General features: G+C 34.9%; 1 protein-coding gene across 16 annotated transcripts in view; it reads left to right on the top strand.

Moving 5' to 3' along the window:
* Nucleotides 1–20,060, top strand: part of lrrc4ca (leucine rich repeat containing 4C, genome duplicate a) — a 431,094-nt gene that overhangs the window by 92,964 nt on the left and 318,070 nt on the right. For 10 of the 16 annotated variants that reach the window (XR_015525745.1, XR_015525746.1, XR_015525747.1 and 7 more), the window contains exon 1: nucleotides 14,635–14,750. The exons of 5 other annotated variants lie outside the window; for them this stretch is intronic. The gene's annotated coding sequence lies outside the window, so the exon portion shown is untranslated. Of the gene's footprint in view, nucleotides 1–14,634; nucleotides 14,775–20,060 lie in introns of those variants that run through there. One more of the 16 variants, XM_087310802.1, reaches the window with a different exon arrangement.

Genomic DNA, 20,060 nt, shown 5'->3' with positions numbered 1-20,060 from the left:
CAAACATACTATAAAGTAACACCTTATTATTAATATTATTATTTAACAAATATGATAGATAGATAGATAGATAGATAGATAGATAGATAGATAGATAGATAGATAGATAGATAGATAGATAGATAGATAGATAGATAGATAGATAGATAGATAGATTATAACTATGATAATACAGAAATACCTTTACCACGTCACTAAATATTAATTTTGTTAAACAAATATGACACAAATGTTAAAGATTGTTTGGTCTGGAAATTATAATATTTCATTGATACTTTATACAAATAACTGATGAATGATCTAAAAATACATCTTCCAAATGAAAACACAAGCATCAAATATATGGTTTTGCTACAGGTATGTTTGTTATCAGAATTACATAAAACTGTGGCAACATTGAGTAAGATAGAGACATTTTCGCCTTGTATATAATCTTTTAAGTACAGTGTGAAGTTATATTTGCCCATTTCCTCGTCGTTTTGACAGGGCATCCGTTGTGTGCTGCTGACAGCTGGCGGTTCACAGGTTAAAAGAAGCTCTCCTGACCTCAGCTTGAGATTCCTTTACCCCCGGGAGCTCATTCAGCGTCGCCGGGAAGGACCCTAACCTTGCCTGGCTGCTTTAATTTCCCAAACGCTGCTTGAAGATTTGAATTTGTGCACATCAATCTCTAGCCGCGGCGCTGGCGTGATTAATGGCCGCCATCGATCACGACGCGTCACACAGCTTTGCTTTGGAATAATGGGTGTGTGTTGAAGAGCGCCGTGTGCACACACTTCTATTCCCGCCATCAGGTGCGAGCGCGCGCATTTCAGATTCGCCTGTCAGACGACCAGGTTCATTCGGGAACGACTGACAAACCTCACTTGAGTGAAATGAATCATGACTAACCAGCAACCAGCTTATTGAATGGGGTTGTTCTTTTTTTTCTGGAAAACTGGACCTTTTTGCAGTTATTTGACTCATTTTCTATTTAATTATGAGATGTAAATACTGCATTTTAGAGACTTTAAAAGCACCAATGTTTGGCTGGATTAGCTTGACAGATGGTAATCTTAACCACACTTTATTTATTTATTTATGTATGCTACCAAAAAATGTCCTACCATTTTTTTTTTTTACCATCAAGTCCACACATCGTCAAGCTGTTACATTATTAGACATTGAAATTTTGTTGTTTTTAGATTGTTTTGGAAAGTAATTTGCAATGTCTGTCCAATGTTGGACATTGACGGCGACCAGAAGTTGGTTTCTGACATCAACACGATTTTCATTGTCAAACAAAAGGCAATGTTCCACGACCAGGGCCGGAGTGGGACTCATTTTCAGCCCTGGAGTTTCAAGCCCTAGATCAGCCCACTTCAGTTTATGACAATAATATTTATAATATTATAATATTATTAGATATTAAAATAACATAATTTCAATTCAGTACGTCACAGTGAAGATTTTTTTGAACAGTTAACACAATGTAATGTTTAACAGTATCAAAATTTATTTATTTAAAGAATTAGTGCACATAAAAATCCAAACCTTGAAATGAAAAAAATATATAAAATAAAAACAAATATAAATTAAGCTATAGGTATAAAATAAATATATAAAAATTAAATGTATAAAATTTTGTATTGACACTATCATATCTCTTTCAAGGAAACAGCTGCTTTATAACTTCAATTATTTTTTATATAAGAACATTAAAGGGTAGCTAAATCGCCAACATTATTCTTTAAAACATCACAATGTCCTTTTCTACAATACCTGAATATATATTCTGCGCAAAACTGTTTACGAATATCCAGTCCTTAAACACAAATAAAAAAATAAAACAACTATTGCACTGTTATCTGCCAGACTTTTTTAACCACATTATTACTTTCCAATGATATCTTCATGTTTTCCCCTTTTTAGCTTTCTGATCAAGTGAAGTCAGATTTATTAATGTAGTGAATTATCTGATTTTATTAATTGTCTCAGGGCATTTTTCATTGAGCAGGTGTAATATACATTAACAGTAATTTTAATATATCAAATTTTTATATTCACTCATTGACAATCCTGCCTGCCCATAGTGTGTTGACTCATGACTAGTTTTGGTAAAGTTACGGGGCCTGGCTCTTTACTGGTAGCAGCAAACTGGAAAAGAGGCTGCTGTTGTTGAAGAGCTACAGTACAAAAAACGTTCGGTACATAAACATCGTCCTCGTCAGTTGTTGTACTCTTGCTGCCGCTGGTTTTAACGAAAAATATACTCAGTTTTTTTTTTTAATTCTGACATTTTCAGCGCAACCTTGCATCATACAGTTTGAAATAAGTGTGTCTGAGCCTCGGACATTATCAGGAAAGTTATTCCAAAGTTTAGGAGCCGTAAATGAGACAGCTCGACCTCCTTTAGTAGACTTTTTATTATTCTGAGTACCAACAGAAAACCTGAGTTTAGAGATCTTAAAGAGCAGGTTGGATTGTAGCGAGACAGAAGGTTGGTTAGATAAACATGAGCTAGACTATTTAAAGCTTTATTAGTAGGAAGCAATATTTTATAATCAAAATGGAACTTAGGCAGCCAGAGGAGGATTTTGTTACACTGTAAAAACAAAATCGCTGGGTTCCATGCAATTGATTTGCGATGGAACAACATGAAGGAATTATGTTAATGTGTTAGTTTTTACAAATTTAAGTGGTTTGAACATAAAACGATTAAATTGTCACCAAAAACCCTCAAGAATTGTGTTGTTTCAGCTCATTTTAGGTAAGTTATTTGAACAAACTGCAGATGTCTTTTTTTGCGCACCTTGTAAGTTTACTCAAAGATTTAACAACTGTTGTGTATCAGTTTATGAATAACTCTGAAAGGTTTTGATCCATTTCAAATATTGACTACTTTATTTATTTATTTACATATGCACATACAATGTATAACTCTTAATAGGTCATTCAACCATTTTTATAGTAAAATTGCTACTTTAAGCATACATATAATTATTTACAGGATAGTTCAAATTTGCACAGTATGACTTTAAGCTTGGAACTTAATGAGGAAAAAACAGGTTTGCATTTCATTCATTCATTCATTCATTCATTCATTTTCTTGTCGGCTTAGTCCCTTTATTAATCCAGGGTCACCACAGCGGAATGAACCGCCAACTTATCCAGCAAGTTTTTTTACGCAGTGGATGCCCTTCCAGCCGCAACCCATCTCTGGGAAACATCCACACACACATTCACACACACACACACTCATACACTACGGACAATTTAGCCTACCCAATTCACCTGTACCACATGTCTTTGGACTGTGGGGGGAAACCGGAGCACCCGGAGGAAACCCACACGAAGGCAGGGAGAACATGCAAACTCCACACAGAAAGGCCAACTGAGTCGAGGTTCGAACCAGCGACCTTCTTGCTGTGAGGCAACAGAACTACCTACTGCCTCACCGGTTTGCATTTCAGCATAAGTTATTATGTGTACATATTAATATACTCTATCAACAAGCATATACATATTATACACAATAATAATTTTCATAATATGAAGAATTCAGATGCAAAAACCTTTAAAAGCCGTGTGAAATTTTCTCCTAAAATTAACATTTTTTTCTCCACTTCCTGTGTGTGTTTAGTAAACCCCCTTTTATGGCAAATAATATGTTCTTTGCATTGCCTTTAAAGTGAAACTGGACACACACATAGGATCCTGAGGAAAAATGCACTTAGAGGTTTTTGCATCTGAACTCTTCATATGTAATTGTGGCTTATGAATTCATTATGACAACATGCAATGCTCTTTGCAGTCTATAGCTCTAACTATGGTTTCATGCAAGCAATTCATCAACGTCAAGAAAAATATTCTTCTGTCTTCGCAGAGCCTTCGTGGGCCTCATTATGACGAGACAGGAGCACAAAAACAACCAATCCCCAAAGACCACACAACAGACAGCAAAGAACGTACCTCTTTATAACTAAGACATCATGTGAAATTATAAAAAAAAAAAAAAAAGAAGTCACCCTTGTTAGCATATGCACCAATTTTCCCAGTGACACTAAAATGAGGTGCTTTCGGAGTTGCTCTCCATCTTTGGTCGCATGGTATTTGCTGGCATTGTTTCGTAAATGTCGCTTCCCTTTTACAATGCCCGCAGGGATTGAAGTTGATATGTGGGAGTATTATATTGTTGCCTGTTGCTGACATTTCGACTGGATATTGCTGCCTTATTCCCCAAACAGTGAGCAGACTGTCTAACGCTTGTGTCTCGCATGAAGCCTCAGCTCGGGTCCGAAGACATAAAAAATAGAGCACGGCTGCGTTAAATTGTCCATGAAGAGTTCAATTCTTGAATTAAATTGAAATAAGCAGAGCCCCCCCCACTGATTCTTTTCGTGCGAATGCCTGAAAAGCCCCCTTTTGTGAAGCATTATAATGCCTAAGCTGTTTCCCAACTCAATTTGGAAGTTAATATGTGTCTGCCGTGTCTGAAAAAGGGAGGACGAATGAAAGGAGATAGCCTGAACGCTTTCTCCGATCGCTTTCTTGGTGCTAAAGAGATGGTTAGTCAGGGTGTGTTTTCTGTGAGTGTGGTCATTTACTTTTTACCAGGCCCTGACGGACGGACTTTTTGCAGTGATTTCAGAGGAAAATATGTGGAATTTTGAGGAATGGAAAGGCACTGAGAGGATTGAAAGTTGAAAATGGAGTCATGTGAAAATATTAAATAAGTAAGGAAAGTTGCTGAGTTCACCATTGGAGCTTATTTGAAGCTTATCAGTATTGCAAATTTCAGAACTTGCATTGCTGGAATATAAACTCGTGATTTTGAAGGATAAAAATTTCCACTGAAGTCAGAATAAGACGAAATCGTTATCATGAACATAAAATAGCAGGTTTCTGGCATAGATTAAAAATTTAAAAATAATACAATGTGACTATTTACTTTTCTGATATATATACACACACACACACACACACACACACACACACACACACACACACATCCACATATATATATACACAGCTAAAGTCTGAAATATTAGATATAATTTTTTTTTTTTTTCTGGAGAAAGTCTTGTTTTATTTTGGCTAGAATAAAAGCAGTTTTTAATATTTTAAACATGATTTTAAGGACAAAATTATTAGCACCTTTAAACTATTTTTTTTTCAATAGCCTACATAACAAACTATTATTATACAATAACTTAACCTAATTGCCCTAACCTGCCTAGGTAACCAAATTAACCTAGTTAAACCTTTAAATGTCACTAAGCTGTACAGAAATGTCTTTAAAAAATCTAGTAAAATATTATGTACTGTCATCAAGGCAAAGAGAAAATAAATCACTTTTTCCACATGTTTTTGTTACAGCCTTATTGCAAAATAAATTAAATTCATTTATTTTCTCAAAATTATACACACAATATCCTATAATGACAAAGTGAATAAAGATTTTTTTAAATTGTTGCAAATTTATTAAAAATAAAAAAAGCTGAAAAATCACATGTACATAAGTTTTTACAGCCTTTTCCGTGAAGCTCTAGATTGATTTCAGGTAAATTCTGTTTTCACTAATCATTCTTGAGATGTTTCAGCAGCTTAATTGGAGTTTACCTGTGGCAAATTCAGTTGATTGGACATGATTTGAAAATGCATACACCTGTCTATATAAGGTCTCAGGGTTGACAGTGCATGTCAAAGCACAAACCAAGCATGAAGACAAAGGGATTGTCTGTAGACCTGCGAGAGAGGATTGTCTTGTTGCACAAGGCTGGGGAAGGTTACAGAAAAATTTCTGCTGCTCTAAAAAGCTCTAATGAGCACAGTGGCCTCCATCATCCATAATTGGAAGATGTTTGGAATTACCAGAACTGTTCCTAGAGCTGGCCGGCCATCTGATCGGAGAAAAGGGCCTTACTCAGGGAGGTGATCAATAACCCGATGGTCACTCTGTCTGAGCTCCAGCGTTCTTCTGTGGAGTGAGGAGAACCTTACAGAAGGATCTGTGCAGTAATCCACCAATCAGGCCTGCATGGTAAACTAGCCTTAGTATTGTGGTCCTTTGTATTGGAATTTGCCAAAAGGCATCTGAAGGACTCTCAGACCATACAAAACAAAAGTGTCTGGTCTGATGAGACTAAAATTTAACTCTGAATAAATGCCAGACATGAAATTTTGGAGAAAATCAGGCACCGCTCATCACCAGGCTCAGTGGCGGACTGGCCATAGGGAGCACCGGGACATTCGAAAGTCATGATAAGCCCATAATATAATCTAATAATAACATAATCATCATTGTTAATGCATTTGCTTTTTTTGAGAAATCCCCTTTGCAGCAACCTACAGGTCAAACATCTGCCTTTCCATACTGCCCTTAGCTATTGAGTCTATTGAGTCTAAAATCATCATTATCATCAGGTCGAAACATGACCTCTCACACTAAACCTCTCTGCCCCAATTGTTTGTGTTGTTATAGTGGCTTGGGAGAGTAAACAGAGCAAAATACTGATAATGAATAGAACAAGATGCAGAACTGAATCAAATAGACTAGATTTCAGTCACCAAGATATCAAGTACACATAGTACACACTCATACAGTTATGGTCAAAAATATTCAACTGTTCGACAACTGGTCAAAATATACCCTTAAACGTAATAAAAACATCTACAGACATCATTAGGCTCTTTAAACCATCAAGAGATTTAGGTCATCGTCCTTGGAAAATAATAAGCTAGGCCTATTTTACAGTCATTGTGCTGCTGTAATAGCTGACATGCAGTATCAAATATTAAAGTTTAAAGTGCATAAAAACAGTATGATTCACTTGATCTGATATGTGTTGTGCTCAGAGCAACAATCCATTTTTTTTGGATGAGCTTTTTAAATGCATTATGGGACGTTTATCTCTGCTCTGTTGATTTTAAATGCTGAAAATTCTGTCAAATACAAGTTTTATTTTTATTGACATTTTAGTAGTTTAATAAACAATATGTATATTGTAAAAAAAAAAAATATAGAGAGATTTATGTAAAATAGATGACAATTACTGACAGTTTATTACCTTTTCTGTTTACAATACCAATCCAGACAATTTATTAGACTTCAGACTATTAAAAATATTAATAAAAGTCACTTTTTCAAACTTGGACTATCATACACTCGTCTCAAGATGTGTATGGCTCGGTTTGTTGCTATTTTCAGACTAGCACAACCCTTATTTTCACGTTTTGCACAATGTTGTTTAAATAACAAATCCATTTGTGCCACTTTGTGGACTCCGTGGAGTAAAAAGCAGGTGTGTTTAGGCACATTGTAGGCGCAATGCTCTTTAGAAGAATTGAATTAGACCGCGCCATGACAACATGCGCCATGACATGAACAAACTAGTAGTCAATACTTTTGAAATAATAAACATTAAAAAGAACATGCAACTAAAAAGCCTTTTTTTTTTTTTTTTTTTTTGCGACAGCAATCTCGTCAGATGCAGCACATTGATTTTAAGACACCAGGTTACCCACTTTGACACCATTACTGGACTCATATACATAAAAATAAATACAAGCTTCATGTTAAATATTAAAAAAAGTGTTTTTTCTACAATAAAAAACATATTGGTATGTGTGCGCAGTTGTGTTTAAGGTTTATATATTCATAACCACTTCAGTAAACATTGGGGGTTTGCGAGTCACTGCCATTGTTATTTTGGGGGTCGAGGGCTGAAAAGTTTGGGAACCCCTAGCGTAATACACACATGATGTGCAGCAATACACAAATATTTACATATGAAACAAAATAAAGGATTAAAGTGTTACAAAAATTATTATTTTTTACATAAATATAAAAGCCACTGCTTCCATGTTCATCTCGGAGGGCAATCCGCTTGTTAAGTTGTGACGTATTAGATACATCTGGAATACTGTTTCCGTGTCCAAGCCGCTACTCATTTGAATTGAGAAAATAGTTTAGCTTATGACCCCTTTTTAGTCATATTAAACATTAAAGTGAATTTCATATGAAATCATGGTGTACACGTTGGTCTCTGAACTTGCTGCATGACAAACACCAATATTTTAACAAATTTTAAAAAAATGTATCACTTTCTGGACATTGGGTATTAGGCATGGATTTACAGTTGAAACCATAACATACATAAACTGTATAAAAAGGCACATAACCATTAATAAAAAAGTCAGATGTTAATGTGAATAAACTTTTAGGTAAGTTAGGACTATCAAATTTGTTTCTGTTATGCTTAATAGCAGAATAATGAGAGATGTTTTTTGAGAGTCAAGTTTACATACAATAAGATTATTACGCCTCTGAAAAAGCTCAGATGATTGTGTCAAGGTTTTGGAAATTTCTGATTGGCTGATTGACAGCATTTGAGTTAATTGGAGGAACAACTATAGAATAGTATTTAAGGAAACCATCAAACACACTGCTTCCTTGTGTGACAACATGGGAAAATCAACAAGCCAGAATAAAAAAAATAAATAAAGAAAGAAAAAGCCAGATTACAATTTGCTAAATTACACTGGGAAAAGAATAATTTTTGGAGACATGTCCTGTGGTCTGATGGAACTAAGATTGAACTTTTTGGCCATAATGACCAGTGTTACATTTGGAGGACAAAGGGTAAAACTTACAAACCTAGGAACACCATCCCAACTGTTAAGTATGGGGGTGGCAGTATGTTGAGGGGCTGTTTTGCTGCAAGAGGGACTGGTTCACTTCACAGCATAGATGGCATCATGAAGAAAGAACATTATGTAGAAATACTAAAGCAACATCTCAAGACATCAGCCAGGAAATTAAAACTTGGCCACAAATGGGTCTTCCAAACAGACCATGACCCTAAGCATACTGCCCATTTAGTTAAAATGTGCTTTAAGGACAACAGAGTGAATGTTTTGGAGTGGCCATCACAAAGCCCTAATCTCAATTCTATAGAAAATTTGTGGGCAGACTTAAAAAAGCTTGTGCGAGCAAGACAGCATACAAATCTGACTCAGTTACACCAATTCTGTCAGGAGGAATGGGCCAAAATTCCTTCAAACTATTGTGAGAAGCTTGTGGAAGGATACCCAAAACATTTGACCAAAGTTATACAGTTTAAAACCAAAGCTAAAACATACCAAGTAAATGTATGTAAACTTTTGACTGTGTAGAAAAAAAAAAATTCTCCCAAAAAATTTTCTTTCATTATTCTGGCATTTAGCAAATGTAAATAATTTAGGTAATCCTAACGGACGTAAAATTATAAATGTTTAGTATAATTTACCATCAGACATTTAAAAATAAATATATTTGCAGTATGATATTTACTGCATTTGAAGGTTATGTTCCCTTTTTCAGAGTGTATGTAAACTTCTGGTTTCAACTATATATATATATAGCGATCATGATTTTTGAAAGTATTACAGTGCTTTTTGAACATTTATTATCACCATTTGTTGAGTCATCCCATACAGTTTGATAGAGCACTTGGACCCAGAAGCCGCTTTGCGTGACATCACACTTAACAAGCAAATTAACGAAAATAAATATGTAGGCTAATGAATGTCTTCAATGGAGTGCGTACAACACCATTTTTTATGTACGAAAGTAAAGGAGTAGAGTAATTAGTCAAGTAAAGAGAAAGTAAAGAGGCTGAATGGGGGAGGCTCGTTCTTTATTGCTGTGCTGCAGATGCTCTGTTTAACAAGTTTTCTCACTAGTGAGGCATTCAGTTTTCCACTTACAAAGTCCACCATGTAAATAGCAAATGCATCATCGCGTGACGTAGCTGACTCTTAAAGGGCATGAGAGATGGTTTAATGCTTGTTATGCTCAAAACACACCCATAACTCATCAAGAGAATAAGCACAAGCCTGTTGCACAATACGCCGGGGTGTAAAGCCTTTTTTTCATCCTCAAAGTAGCAAAAGCGGATTCGGAGAAGCCCTTAATGCTTTTGTGCCATGCGCTTTAGACTTTGCGCCTAGATCGTTAAAATAGAGCCCTAAAACTTCTTGGAGGATCGTTCAAGGCCCCATAATGAATAACAAAAAAAGCAACACTGTTAATTAACAGATATTTTACACTACATTACATTCTCCTTTTCACCTCAATTTTACGAAGAGCTCTTGTCATTACCAACCTCATTTTCCAATTGCAAGCCACTAGTTCTGGTATAAAACGGTGTAAAGCACTTTCAACAAGCAGTGCTTTTGGATGCTGGCTTGCTTCAGCTCAGGGATACGTGAAATGAGAGGGGGGGGATCATGACTCAAAGGCTCAGCCCAGTGCATGATTATGGGTCGCAGAGGGACACGAGCCACCCTGAGGGTCCGGGGTGGGTCATGTGGCCCGGAGATAAGAATGTGACCTTGATATGGTTCCTCGGCTCAATCTGCAGCACTTTTTTTTGTGTTTGTGTTTACGTGTGGGGACTGAAGGAGAGAAAGGGATAAAGCGGGATGGAAATTGGAGACAGCAAAGTCCACCGGCTTTCTGTGATGAGCTTAGCACTGTACACAGAGATGGAAGAAAAACACCAATGAAGAACAGTCAGTCTAAAATTGAACAGCACTGCAGTTTCAGAGAAGCAAATCTTCAGTTTTTGTATCAATACCAAAGTTTTTTATTGTGAATTTTGGGGATAAGCAATACGTTTAATACATATTTTTTATGTTGTCATTTGTGGTACAGGATTTTCGGAAATTTTATTCATCACGCTTGAATCTTTTGATTCAATTCACTATAAATGCATTATGAGTCAATGAATCAATCAAATTGATTCACTCAAAAACATAAATCACTAAATACAGAACAATGTTAATTTATAGACATTTTTTACACTGTGTACTACAATTTATTCTCTTTTTCACTGAATTAATCAAAAAGCATTACCCACAAAACACAAAACATTGTTGATTTATAGATATTTTTTACACTGTATACTAAATCAAATTCTAATTTTTAGCACTTTTTAGTATATTTTACTCTTCATGCTTGAATATTTAAGTTTTACATTTGATTAAATTCACAACAAGATTCATTCTGAATAATTTTCTGATTAATTTTGTAAGCCATCTTCTTTTGAGCATCACTGAATCAGTCAAATCGATTCACTTAAAAGCATCAACAACAAAATACAGAACAGTGTTCATTTACGGATTTAAAAAAGAAAATAAATCTTTATATTCTTTTTATCATGTCACCTTTTGGCAAATTTATTCATCATGCTTGAATATTTTGTTTAATTCATAAGATTCATTCTAATTAATTTTCTGATTCATTTTGTCTTTTTTGAGAATTGTGAGTCACTGAATCAATCAAAAAGCATTAATACAAAACAACAAAATACAGAATACTGTAAACTGTTTCATCTGTTTTTTTTTTTACACTGTATACTACATTATATACTCTTTTTATATAAATTTTTGGTAAATTTCGCTTATGCTTGCATCTTTTAATTCAATTCACTGAAAGATTCATTCTAAATTTTCTGATTCGTTTTGTAACCCTTTTTTTTGAGCACTATGAGTCACTGAATCAACGAATATGATTCACTCAAAAAAAAAAAAAATAGACTTACTTATAGACTGAGTTGTTCACAGTGAATTCTCATTTATTTATCCTAAATTAAAGTTTCAATGAATCATTTTTGTACATAAATTTCATAAATTGGCACACATACACACACAGACTAAACATCCATACTAAATGACTCAATTGATTCAGTTATTTAATTCACAAACTAGACATTCTAGTTCATGAGGTGAGTTTAAAAACTGAATATCTCTTTAAATCATTTTCATTTCTTGTGTTTATTTTTTAATTGCCTTTTATAAGCTTTTGAATAAGTCCTATAGATTCAGAAAAAGATGAACTCTTCTACTGAATTAACAACGTGAATCATTTCATTTAGTGTTCAGAAACAAAAGGTCTCTAACTGTACAACACATTTTAAGTCTCATTTAGCCTCAAAACCTAGAGAACAGACTTTACATTCACAGACAACAGTACTATGATGGCTAAGCTAGCTATTAACTAGTAGTGTTCTTTGCTAAGTATAAATATATATCACTTCACAATCTTATAAAATCATGTTTAGTGTGACCGAAAACCATCCCAAAATATGAACTCAACAGCTCGGTTTCAGGTCCACATGTTACCATTTCCGTGTTTTGCTAATATAGCACAAGTAGCGCAAGGCACCTGAAAGGTTGACCTACTTCTACCCTTTGAACATACGAGGTCCTTTCCTCCATTTTCAGATACATACACCCTCAGACTGAATTTTTGGGTTTACGGACTCTTCACACTCGACATTTTCTCCCCTGAGATCATGCTGAAAGCCACGTTTTTTGCTAAGAACGTCTGTTTTGGTGGCGAGTTCAGAGGCTTCGGCTGCATGAGAGAGATTGGCCCGCGGTACAGCGAATGCTTGTATTGCCTTAGTGTGTCTATGTGTGTGAGCAGGTAAAATCCCACCTTCTTCTTGCTTATCCTCGGATTAAAGCATCTTGGCCCCATGGTGCCGGCTGTCAGAGAGGGCGGCATGTGGAATCAAATCCGTCGGCCTTCAAAATGAAATCCCGAAGCCGACTGCTGGTCCAAATGTTTCCTGAACACAGCGTATCTGAGCAAAGCTTCCATCTCGCTTGACAAGACACTGCAGGCTAACGCTAGTGTACGCTAGATTTCCTCTCTGGTGCTCATGCTGGGCCTGTTTTTTTATTTTTATTTTGGTAGACATCTCTGCAAGACATCAGTTTTTTTTTAAAATAAAACATACTGTACATATTTGTTAGGATTGGGTGAAACAACAGAGAACGAGAAAGAGAAACTGAGTTTTTGCCTTGCTGTTTCCAGTGTTTTTTTTTTAAATCTTAGTGTTTGGAAAGGTTGAAGTGTATAAATATTCAAGCTATAAAATAATCATTAAGATTACATTCATTATAAATTAAAGTATTATATTTACTTAATGTTTTAGACATATTGCATGCATATCTTATATATATATATATATATATATATATATATATATATATATATATATATATATATATATAATTATATTTTAAAATTTTTATTTTTAAATTAAATATTTTTAATTACATATAATTGCATATATGATTTTCTTTTTTATATACACGACTGTGCCATCTACCTGTTGTATAAACGGAATATCAAGCTCGTAGCAGTGCCAGATAGCTGTACATCAGCACAGGTGGGACACTAAAGGAGGTCACACACTACAAGAGCCGCACGGCGCGCAGCGCCATGCATTTGGAGACACTGCTTGCTGCAGAGCCACTTGAGCTCCAGCGAAGGGGAGCTTGAGCTCCAACTCTTCCTCCTATAAGCTGTTTTAATGCGTACACCGACCCCACCCCACCCCCAACCCCAACCCCTATTGACATCATTTGTAGAAGAACTGCGAGGAAGGGTTAGGGTTAGGGTTAGGGTTACTTCACCTTCTAGGGTAGGACACAGTTAATATTTCTGTCACACCATAGAGCTCCATCTGAATAGTTTCAATTTAAATAACATGTGAATGTGCGCATCTGATGTGAAGCTTTCATCTGTCATTTGCGCGCTTTTTCTCGGTGTTGAGCGGCGCATCTGGTGTGCAACGGACTTAAGGAACTCGGCCTGCGGCCTCGTGCCAATGCACGCCTCTCACCAGTGCTGATTTACAGCCATATCACACTGCTAATCGTGTGATATTGCTCATAAATATATATATATATATATATATATATATATATATATATATATATATATATGTACACATTCATTTTCTTTTCTGCTTAGTCCTTTAATTAATCTGGGTTCATCACAGCGGAATGAACTGCCAACTTATCCAGCATATGTTTTACGCAGCAGATGTCCTTCCAGCTGACGCACATACACTACGGACAATTGTTTTAGCTTACCCAATTCCCCTATAGCACATGTTTTTGGACTTGTGGGGGAAACCGGAGCACCCGAAGGAAACCCGTGCCAACACGAGAAGAACATGCAGACTCCAAACAGAAATGCCAACTGACCAAGCCAAGGCACAAACCAGTGACCTTCTTGCTGTGAGGCGAACGTGCTACCCACTGCGCCACCGTGCAGCCAGTGTTTCGAATGAAAAGTAGCTAAAGCCAGCCCAAAAAGTAGCTAAATGTTGCCAGATGATATCAGCCTAAATATATATATATATATATATATATATATATATATATATATATATATATATATATATATATATATATATATATATATATAGACACACACAAATATCTAATGAGCAATGAGCATTAGTTGATTTATAAATTTTATTTATACTTTCTCAAACTTGTGTGTGTGTATGTGTGTATACATAAATATGATTATGTATAGAAAATTTTTCATAAAAATATGCTTGTAAGAGCAAGTATAAAATAAAAATTGACATTCTAAAAATATATACTCTAGATATATAAAATGTGGTAGAACAATCTAAGCGATAAAAATGCATGTATGCATACAATTTAGTCGATCTTGCATTTTAATACAACAGCTGACAGATATTATTACTCCTTTAAATGTATTATTTAACATTAATCTTGCGGAATTTATTTGCATTTCCATTACCAGCATAATAATTAGCAGAATGCAGGTGTTTCCAAGATGGCTGCCAAACCCATGTGCTCCAAATGCCATTGCACACCCAAAGGATCAACAAATGCATTTATATGAACTGGGATTATTATTTTTCATCATTACGGACATGCACTATGAACATGTGAGTGCTCAATATGGTTTTATTGTATTCTCTCAGCAAATTTGCTGTAGAAAACCTGAGGACATCCGACTTTCTGTCTCCACGGATGATTTCTGGTCCGAGAGTTTGATGGTGTTTGCTGGTATTTTTATGGAGATTTGCTTGTTTGATTCAGGGTTTGAGTCTGGCAGAGAGTTTCTTTGGTTTGGTTGCTCTCCGGCTGTCCTCTCTAGCATGCCAGCTAATTAGCATGTGGTGGTATAAATAGCTTCCCCGGCCTGTTGAGAAACTTCCTGCACCCAGTGTCTCACTCGGGTCAGGTTGACGGATTCTTACTGCTCGATAAAACTGTGAAGTTATGAGCTAATACTGTATTCATGTTAAAGAGTTTTGCTGTTGATCCTTGGTCAAAAAAAGTTATCGTTTTGTTGCTGAGCAATGCAATGATGCAAAGGATTTTGCAAACCGTCATTGTGAGGAATTTGTTTGATTCTGTATATACAGTAATATTAGCTTTTTATTGCATTTAAATTACAGTATTATGCCATAATGTGCTGGATAAAATATTAACAGTCTATATTAAGATTTTGGTTCTAACATTTGGAGGTAGTAAAAACAATTTATTTTAATTAAGAAATGTTTTTTTTTTTTTATTATTCAGCAAGTATGCATTAATTTGATCAAAAATGACCATAAATCATTCTAATTTCAACTAATGCTGTAAGAATCATACAGTATTAGGTTCATGTGAGACTGAAAATCATTATAATGCATGCTAGAAACTAAGTTTTGCAATCACAGATAAATTAGATGTTAAAACATTGCAGTTAGCTTAAACCTAAAACATAAAAATGTAAAAAAAAAATGCAAATAGCAATGTAAAAAAAAAAAAACATTTTCATGTTTAATGAGCAAGGTTTAGACATTTTTGAACATTACATTGAGTAAAGAGCGTCAGCATAGCATTTGAAGAAAGATATATTAGCACAACTATATGTAGCAACATAGCATTGAAAGCTCTGTAGCATTTTTAAAACGTTTGAAGAATGAGATAAAACAATTATTGAGATAAATGAGATAAAACAATTAACAATTATGTAAACCATTAAAATTAGCATTTAAAGAAAGTTATTGTCATAGCATTGCTGAAGAAATATATACCAGCACACGTACAGTAGCTCTGCAAAATGTATTATAATCATTAGCATGGCATTTTAAAGATATATATATATATATATATATATATATATATATATATATATATATATATATATATATATATATATATATATATAGCATTAATGTAGCATTTATAAAAGGCTACCATTCATGTAACATTTGAAGAAATAATCTTGAATTTAGCATTTGAAGAAAGAAGATTTAGCTAAATATTAGCATATAGCATTTGCTGAGAGACACTAATTAATTGTTAAGGTGTTTGCCTTTTCTGTGTTTTTATTTTCTAAAGTGTGTTTACCTCACATTCGACAGTGTCTGCTGTATGAAACGGCTAATCAGGAAGGATGGCCACACATCTGGGCATTAATTACCTCTGTCTGCCATCCTCCCGGACTCTCAGAGCTAACGCCGACAGCGGGATTAAACTTTAAAAACAGAGGCTGTGTTTGACAGCACACGACATGCGGAGCTAAACTCAGACTGATAAGAGCTGCAGAATTAGCTGAATGCTAACACTCAGGCGGCTGACAGTATTGTGATTCGCGGGTTTCATTTGACAAGCGTGTGAGTATGTGTGTGTGTTTGTGTTGCATTTGTGTGCGATTACGCTGTATTTGTCATTAGTGTTGACAATGGGACGATGCACTTGACAGTTTGTGGTCTGAGTTGTCTCTGAGTTGTCTCTTTTGTGGAAAAAGAAAAAGTACAGAGGATTTTTTTCACGTTTAATTTTTGATGAGCGGCTGCTTTGGACATCAGCTAACTGTTTTTGACCCAGTCGCCCTAAACTCACTCAAGATTCTGAAAGTGAAGAAATAGCCAAAGTTTACCTGAGAGAGAAAAAGAACAACAAACTATTCAGTGGAAACAACATTTTTTAGTGTTTTTTTTTTCTAAATTGCTTAAGGCATCTATCTATCTATCTATCTATCTATCTATCTATCTATCTATCTATCTATCTATCTATCTATCTGTTTGTCTATTCATCCTCCTGTTTGTCCATCCATTTATTCATCATCTTCCTGTTTGTCCATCCATTCATTATCTTCCTGTCTTTCCATCCATACATTCATCAATCCATCCATATCCATCCATCCTCCTGTTTCCATCCATCCATCCATCCATCCATCCATCCATCCATCCATCCATCCATCCATCATCTTCTTGTTTGTCCATCCATCTATACATCCATCCATCCATTTATCGTCTTCCTGTCTGTCCATCCACCCATCCATATCCATCATCTTCCTGTCCGTCCATCCATCTATCATCTCGCTGCATACATCCATCCGTCCATCCATCCAGAAAATCCATCTTCCTCTTCATCCATTTATCCATCCATCCATCCATCCTTCCATCCATTCATCATCTTCCTGTCTGTCCATCCATCCATATCCATCGATCTTCCTGTTTATCCATCCGTCCATACATCCATCTATCCATATCATCTTCTTGTCCTTTCATCCATCCATCCATCCATCCATCCATCCATATATCCATCCCTCTTCCTGTTTGTCCATCTATCCATCTATTTATTTTTCTTCTTCCTGTTTGTCCATCCACACATCCATATCCATAATCTTCCTGTCCGTCTATTCATCCATCCATCATCTTCTTCGCCGTTTGTCCATCCATCCATCTTCCTGTTTATCCATCTATCCATAGCCATCATTTTCCTGTCCGTCTGCCCATCTATCCATTTCCTGTTTATTCATCCATCTGTCCATCCGTCAACCCAATCCATCTTCCTGTCCATCCATCCATCCATCCATATTCCTGTTTATCCATCCATTCATCCAGTCCATCTTACTGTTTATCAATCCATTCAATCCATCTTCCTGTTCATTCATCCATCCATCCTCTTTATCTACCTGACTATCTATGGTCATTTTTCTAATTATTATTTTAAATTGTCTGTTTCAATTTACTTTTCATTTTAGTTTCTGTATTAAAAAAGGATACTTCAATCTAGTTTAAGACTACTAAAATTAAATGCGCAGTGTTTGTAGCATTTTATTTTTAATTAATAAAATTTTTATTCATTCTTTTTTGTTTTATTATTTTTTCATTTGGTTGTCAAAATGTCTTACTGGCTTTGTCAAACACTTTATTTGTTAGTGTCATTTTGCTACGATTAAGAGCTATTAAATCATATTCATTTTAAGACTTCTTTTACGTTTTAACATATTTTATGTACTTTTTGATAGTATTTTGACATATCTTAATTACATTTTTGTAATTCATTTTAATACAGTATATGGATATGTATTCATACAACAGTTCTGTCTGGTTCTCGAATCTGATTGGCTGATAGCTGTGATATATTTAAGTAATATCAACACCCGTACAGCCTCTTTCCCCTATGTGTATTACTCTGCCCACATACAGCAAGCAAAAAGCAGACACTACAGATCTAAAGTTTAAAAGATGCTTGCTCAGTTGTTTAACTGTCAGCTTATGATTTGAATCAAAGTTGGAAGAAAGTAGTTCCTCATACAAAAGGGTTTTTGAGACTCTCCATGTTTGATTTTGTTTTTATATACACAGTTAAGCCATCAAACTGTGGCCTCGTGCCAACGCATGCCTCCCACCAGTGCCGATATACAGCCATATCGCACTGCTACTTGTGTGATATTGCTCATATATCAGCTTAAATTTATTTGAAGTTTGCATTTTATATATTTATGTGTGTAACAAAAATGTAAATACTGATTTTTTACTATTTTTCTTAATAGATTTTGATTCAAAACTAAACCGAGAAGCCTCAGTGATATCTGTATATGTTTTGCTCTAAAGCTGTTTGCATATTCATTATTATTACATGCAGGATATGATGCATCCAGTATTTTTTTATTTCATTTATTTTCTTCTTTCAGATGTGCGATTTATTGTTATCTTCTTAGAAGATGCGCCTGTTTTCTTTGATAATGAAATATGCATGAGTTCTCTTGGGTTCAGATACCTTTTCCCTTTCTCTGAATCCACTTTTGTTTTCAGCCACGATTTTGTGCCAAATTTAGAGCTTAGTTTGATCTCCTTTATTCTTCCCTGCGATAATGTAATCTCTTCATCTAAAAGACAAGGTTCAGCGGGTCATTTCATTGCAAGATATTCCAAATTACTACATTTTTATATCTGCAACATGACTATGAGCAATGGAAAAATACTGCTGAGGAATGATGAGAGCATCACTCTTTAGTAAAAAAAAAAAAAAAAACAGATTTAAAAATCATGTCCATTTAATATACAATCAGTTTTTTAATATATAAATTGCATTTATTTGTATTGGATTTTACTTTAGTAAATAGCTTTTTATGCTTTAACTTTATTAACGTTTTACTAATTCGTCTAATATTTATTCATTTATTTTATCCCAGTTTTATGATATAACAAATAAATGACTTTATATTACTTAAATAAATTAATAAATAAATTCTTCCAATGTACATTTATTTATTTCCCAAGTGCCTTTTAGGAGAGATAATTCTTTTTCAACACCGTTTTAAACATTTATGACTAATTTATTTTGCTTTTTAAAAGCTTCGCTTTGTTTATTAGGTTAATTACGCAAGTCAGGCTAATTAGGCGAGTCATGGAACAACAGTGGTTTGTTCTGTAGGCAATCAAAAAATACACAATTTCTTAAAGAAGGCTAATAAAATTGACCTTTTAATAATAATAACTGTTTTTATTCCCGCCGAATTAAAACAAAATACTTTTTGACACTTTCTCAAGAAGCAAAAAGTATAAATAAACATCTGTTAAATGTCACTTAGGAAATATTAGAAAAAAAAAATTATAGCAATTTACAGGATGGCTAATTTGTGTAGCATCTTTAAAATACACTCGCCGGCCACTTTATTAGGTACACCTGTTCACCTGCTCGTTAACGCAAGTTTCTAATCAGCAGCTTAATGCATTTAGACATGACATGGTCAAGACGGTCTGCTGCTGTTCAAAACGAACATCAGAATGGAAAAGAAAGATGATTTAAGTGACTTTGAATGTAGCATGGTTATTGTTGACCCACAGGCTGGTCTGAGTATTTTAGAAACTGCTGATCTACTAGGATTTTCATGCACAACCATCTCTAGGGTTTACAGAGAATGGTCTGAAAAAGAGAAAATATCCAGCGAGTGGCAGTGCTGTGGG

This window comes from Danio rerio, chromosome 25 (genome assembly GCF_052040795.2).
Source record: "Danio rerio strain M-AB ecotype USA chromosome 25, GRCz13ab, whole genome shotgun sequence".
Taxonomy (NCBI): domain Eukaryota; kingdom Metazoa; phylum Chordata; class Actinopteri; order Cypriniformes; family Danionidae; genus Danio; species Danio rerio.
Note: the sequence above shows the minus strand (reverse complement) of the source record. Positions and strands in the feature narration are given on the sequence as shown.